General features: G+C 44.4%; 1 pseudogene; it reads right to left on the bottom strand.

Moving 5' to 3' along the window:
- Positions 1-1,164: 1,164 nt before the first annotated feature.
- On the bottom strand, positions 1,165-1,891 carry LOC115792564 (olfactory receptor 1500-like; annotated as a pseudogene).
- Between the last annotated feature and the right edge of the window lie 4,501 nt (positions 1,892-6,392).

Below are 6,392 nucleotides of genomic sequence, written 5' to 3'. Positions count from 1 at the left end.
ATACTTGTGCTAGATGGGCGCGTCACTGCCAAGGGCTACCGAACCATTCTGGAGGACCATGTGCATCCAGTGGTTCAAACATTGTATCCTGAAGGCGGTGCCGTGTATCAGGATGACAATGCACCAATACACACAGCAAGACTGGTGAAAGATTGGTTTGATGAACATGAAAGTGAAGCTGAACATCTCCCATGGCCTGCACAGTCACCAGATCTAAATATTATTGAGCCATTTTGGGGTGTTTTGGAGGAGCGAGTCAGGAAACGTTTTCCTCCACCAGCATCACGTCGTGACCTGGCCACTATCCTACAAGAAGAATGGCTTAAAATCCCTCTGACCACTGTGCAGGACTTGTATACTGTATGTCATTTCCAAGACATTCGTCGACGCTGGCAAAAGGAGGCCCTACACCATACTAATAAATTATTGTGGTCTAAATCCAGGTGTTTCAGTTTCATTGTCCAACCCCTGTATGTTCTCCTTGTGTTTGCATGGTTTTCCTCCCACAGTCCAAAGACATACTGGGGTTAGGTTAAATGGTGATTGTAAATTGCTCATAGGTAAAAGCATGAGCATAAGCAAGGTTGTCTGTCTCTCTGTGTTAACCCTGTGACAGGTTTGCAACCTTATACAGGGTGTACCCTGCCTGTCAGGCCTATGACAGCTGGCATAGGCTCCACCCACTCTCCCACAACCCTGAACAGGACAAGCAGAAGAGAATGCATGATTTGCAGTGACAGTTGCATACTAAAAATTTTTTTATTATTTCATTTCAAGTGAAATCTTGTTTTGGCTGCATGTGTTGTATTAAGCTGCAGTACTCTGTATGAAACACTTAACACCTAAATTTTCAGCTTTAAAAGAAACGTTGACATTAGATTGTAACGTTACTACAAAACCTTAAGTCAAAATCTTTTCAATTAATTTGTTGCAAAATTTTAGACTGCACTTTAGTTTTCAATAACTTTTTTAAAGATGTTTTGATTTCCTGTGTCTGAAGAACATAGATTATCGGGTTTAACATGGGAGGCATGACAGCAGTAATAGAAAGGTTTATAATCCTAGCATTTGGATGTATTACACCCCCAAAGACATAGACAAATGTAATAGGGAGGAAATAAATTGCTACTAATGAAAGGTGACCTGTGCAGGTTTTTAAAGCCTTCACTCTTTCCCCAAATGTAGAAATTTTTGACAACGAATAGCCAATACAGCAGTAAGTTCCCAAGATAAATGCCAGTGGAAACCCAAGAACAAGAACTGGGCCCAAACCAGCAATTGCACGATTGGGGGTAACATCATTACAGCCAAGTCGATATATAGGTCCATGATCACAATAATAGCTCTGAATAACCACAGACTTACAGAAAGAAAGTCTTGTGAGAAAACCAACTGCTGTGAGTGTAACAGTAATGGCAAGAAGCCAGAAAAAAACAATCAAAGATAAAATGAGCTTGTGGCTCACTCTCATTTGATAGTGCAGTGGGAAGATGATTGCCATCACTCTGTCAAAGGACAGTACAACCAGATTAAAAGACTGCATTGAAACAAAAGTAAAGCAGAAAAACATGAATGTCAGGCAGTCATTGTAGGAAATATACTGATGGTTAAACAGAAAAATATCAAGAACCTTTGGCACCAAAGCAGAGCTACTTAACAAGTCTGTAAATGCAAGATTACAAACTGCAATATGTTTAGGACTTCTCAAAGTATGATCCAAAATAATTATAATCATCACAAGTATGTTTCCCACCACTGAAATAATGTAAATAAAACAGAGAAAGACAAAGTAATAGCTAATATTAGGTATGCCAATAAAACCACTTATTATGAAATATGCAGGTCGCACAAAGGTGGTGTTCTTCTCAACAGCTGAGTTAAAAAATTCCATTAGAAGACCTTTTGTTAATTTTCTATAATTCACTGTCCTCTATCATCTGTTTAAGCAAGCCCTGTTTAGTGAAGGCTGTCTCCAAATAGAAGCAGAGCAGCTTTGTGTTCTGTCTCTTATAGCAGTGACCTGTTCCCTTGTCAACTGTACAGTCAGTCATAGTGCCTGTACTGGACTGAGTGGGTTCACAAAAAAGGTTATGGTAGAAATGTTTTCTAGTTGTTTTTAAGAGATATTTCAGTTCAATTCAATTTGTTAGTCTGGCCCAGTATAACACATGCAGGTTTAAAGGGCTTCACAGGCATAAAAAAAACATGCCTTTGTGATTTTGCTTTAAACTCAAATATGTATTTAAACTTCTTGTGTCTGTAGAGTTGGGGAAAATAATTATTTGATCCCCTCCTGGATTTGTAAGTTTGGTCACTTAAAAAGAAATGAATAAGCTCTTTTAATAGTTATACATTTTTTATTGGCAAGAACCAGAGGTCCAGAAAAAACACATTACATTAAAACGTATAAATTCATTTGCATGTCACTAAGTCAAATGAGTATCTGATCACTTACAACAGAGGTCTCCAAACCCCGGGCCGCACCTCGGTACCGGTCTGTGGGTCATTTGGTACCAAGCTGCACTGAAAGAATAAATAACTTACATTATTTCCATTTTATTTATTTATTATCTGAGACTGAACAATGTTTTATTTTGAAAAATGGGTGGATTCTCTCCATTACATCCATCTATGAGTCCTTATTGATGTGTGTCAAGACGCTTGTCTCAGTCACATGATACATTACTGCTAAAATCAACCCCACAAGCTTCACTGGTTCCCATGCCTGTCTAACAAACCTACATAACGCTTGTATAAAGCACTTTGAGTGCTCAACTAGAGTAGAAAAGTGCCATATAAGAATTAGTCCATTTACCATTTACCTTTAGCAATACCAGGGATAATAGTGAGGTGGACCCAGCCAAGTCAGGCTGACACGTTCCAGCACACAACACAGTGGCTCTGCAGTCACTCTCCATGTGAAATCAAAGTGAACGGTTATGTCTATAACTTCTGTTCCCTGAAGGAGCAGAACGAGGTACAACACATATAGCATGGGATATCACGCCCTTGCGTGTCCTGCTGAAGACACCTCTATTCACTTCTTTAAGACAGATGACCTGTGATGACATGTGTGGCTCCGCCCATACATATATACTCTGTCATCACAGTCACCCCTCAGTTCAGTAGCCGCTCTTCACCAAGCCCAGCTGCACGGCGGGGCATCCTAGTGTTGTACCTCATTCCTCTCCTTCAGGGAACAGAAGTTATAGAAATAACTGTTCATTCCCTTTCTGTTGATTCATTCAGTACAACACATATAGTATGGGACATATATACATGACCTGGAGAGTAGCCACCGAACTGGAGTCAGATCACCAGCAACCTAGTGCAAGGCAGACCCAGCAAAAAGGACAGAATGAGCCACTGAAGGGACTGTCACATCCAAATGATAGAACCGAACAGAAATGTGCGGTGATGACCATTTAGCTCCAGCACAAATGTCACTCACAGGAACCCCTTTAAAAAGGGCCCATGAGGTTGCCATTCTCCTGGTGGAATGTGCTCTCACACCCTGAGGCAAAGCGACACCTTTAGTGCCATATGCCAAGGAAATGGCCTCCATAATCCAGTGGGAGAGGCTCTGTTTAGACAGAGCTCTACCTCTAGCTGGATTAGCAAAGCAGACAAACAACTGGTCACATAAACACACATTCTGAGTGCAGCCAATGTAGGCCCATAGCAGACGTACCGGACACAGAGAATGCAGCCTCCTCTCTTCCTCAGATGCAAAAGGAGGGGGTCAAAAACTCTGAAGTTCAAATTCCATAGAGCTATAAGCTGCAGGAATAACCTTAGGTAGATATGTGGCATTTGGCGTAGTGCAACTCTGTGACCATCAGAATAGAACTGTGGATGCACAGATAATGCATGAAGGTCACTCACTCGCTTTGTGGAAGCCAAAGCAAGAAGAAGCGCAGTCTTGTATGAAAGAAACCTCATATCTACAGACTCAATGGGTTCAAAAGGGGGACCACAAAGGGCCTCCAGCACCAAAGTCAAGTCCCACAAGGGGACACTGGACCTAACCACAGGTCTCAGTCAGTGAACCCCTTTCAAAAAGCGTGCGGCAAGAGGATGCGCACCTGGTGTCACCCCATCAAAGCCAATATGACAAGCAGATATAGCTGCTAAATAGATCTTAATTGTAGAAAAAGACAGACCCTTATCCGACAGCTCCTGCTGGAATGTGAAAACATCCACAATAGAGCACTGGAATGGGATAATGTGCCAGTTTTGGCACCGTTGCTCAAAGGCTCACCATTTGTAAGCATACAACGCTCTAGTGGATGAAGCCCTAGCACTCTGGATCATTGCCACCACGCTTGGGGGCAGACCCTTAGCTATCAAATTTGACGTCTTGTCCATACTTGTCTGTTTATGTAAGAGACCACTGTTGAATTGTCTGTCCTGACTAAGACATGCTGGCCCATCAGAACTGGACAAAAGTGTTTGAGAGCTAAAAGTGCGGCTAGCAGCTCCAAGCGATTTATGTGTAGCTTGCACTGCTCCGCAGCCCAGAGCCGGCTCACTGATGCGCCATCGCACAGCACCCCCCCATCCCCTCAGGGAGGGATCTGTGGAGAACAGCTTGCGAAACGACAACCTCCCAGTCTGAGAGCCCCGGTGCAGCAGGCTGAGCTCCCTCCAAGGGCAGAGCTATAAGATGCAAGATGCAGTTATTGTCAGCCTCATCCAAGGGTGACCCGACGCACAAAGGCAGTGAGAGAGTGTCCAGCGCTGAAATGCCCTCATCTTTAACAGCCTGAGTGACACTACAGCAATCATAGATGCCATCATGCCCCACAACTGTAAGATCGTTTGGAAATGTAGTCTGTGTCCCAACTGAAACTGAGCGAGGCAGCGGTGAAACGCGCCCACTCTGTGCTCCGACAAATGCGCGGATAGAGAGTGAGCATATTTCTAGCCCAGAAAAAAGAGATCTGCTGACAGTGAGCTCTGCATCAGTGAGCTTTTTGAAGATTCACTGAAAATCCCAGTGTTTGTATGTATGACTGTAGGTGAGGTGTTGTTGCCCCCCAGTGTGTCTGTGGGGGAAAGCATTGCCTGCCTGACCTGGCTCAGTTGGCCTGCAGGCTGAGAATTTACAATTGCTTGAGAATATGCATTTTTTATTGATCGTAACATGGGAACATGTACGTTCACATATTTTGTTGGAGGCATCTTTTTTGTGTGCAGGGAGTTTGTGCTTGGGAGACAGTGTTAGAAGTGTACAGTGACTGACCACCTGAACAAAAGTTAGACGGCACCTTTTGGACAGCATCAAATTTGGGGGGGGGGGGGTCTCCCTGCCGGTGGAGAGGGGTGGAGCCCCTCTCCACTCAATCCAGCAGACCCCTATGAAGCCAGGGTCCCAAACTCAGAGGGGAAAAGGGTCATGCCGTGCGACAGCTGTCCTTCACAGCACTTTCTCTACGAACGTCACCCATTTCTCCAGGGTCGAGCACCGGAGCTGGCAACAAAACGCACAGGCTTCTGGCTCAGTCAACTGGTCCTGGTCCTTGTCGTGCAAAGAGAAACCGCACCTCGGTGGCTTAGTGGCGAAGCCAGCAACCACATACATATGCTGTGGAGCGGGCGGCATGGGTTCGAGTCCTGGCCTATTGCCAATTCGCCAATCTTCCCGTGTATCTTTCCCCCATTTCCTGTCTCTCTCCACTGCCGATAAAAGCTGCTGTGGCAAAAAAAAAAACACACCTCTGACGACAGGGGGCAAACAGAAGATGTCTGTTTTGCCCTCTTCGGCTTGGTACTCATACCAAAAACTCAAGCACAAGAAAAACTCAAAATTAGCTGCGGGCAGCCCACACACCAACTGAGCGGTGGGGGCTGACACCAACAGGGGCAGTTAAGCTAACTTTGACAGCAGTTGTTATGTAACATTGCACAACTGTTTCTTCAAAACCAATTTGTGTGAGCATTTGTGAAAGAAGCCTGTAGTCAAAATAAAATACACTTACTTCATTAAATCTTCTTTTTCTAGCTGAGGTAATATTGCTAGCAGTGGATACTCATTACCTTATTGCGGTATTCCAACTTCGTCTTCCTGTAACAACTGTTGTCAATCAAGGTTAAGGCCCTCACCTTGTGGGCGTGATCAATTTTAAAGTGACCAGTCATGTGAGGGCTTGTGATTCCTTGGGGCTCTCCCCCGGAGTCACCCACAGCTGTCTGCAGCGTGCACACAGCAGACAGTTTTGCCTCTGCGCACTGGCGTCTTTGTGCACGTGGCTACTAAGCTATAGAAAATCAGTGGAGGGAGCTGAAGTTTCGAGGAACCAAACAGCAGCCAAGAAACCTAAAGGATTTAGAGAGTTTCTCTAAAGAGGAATGGGCCAGAATCCCTCCTGGGATGTGTGCATACCTGGTGG

The sequence above is a fragment of the Archocentrus centrarchus genome, chromosome 14 (assembly GCF_007364275.1).
Source record: "Archocentrus centrarchus isolate MPI-CPG fArcCen1 chromosome 14, fArcCen1, whole genome shotgun sequence".
NCBI classification, from domain to species: Eukaryota; Metazoa; Chordata; class Actinopteri; order Cichliformes; family Cichlidae; genus Archocentrus; species Archocentrus centrarchus.
Note: the sequence above shows the minus strand (reverse complement) of the source record. Positions and strands in the feature narration are given on the sequence as shown.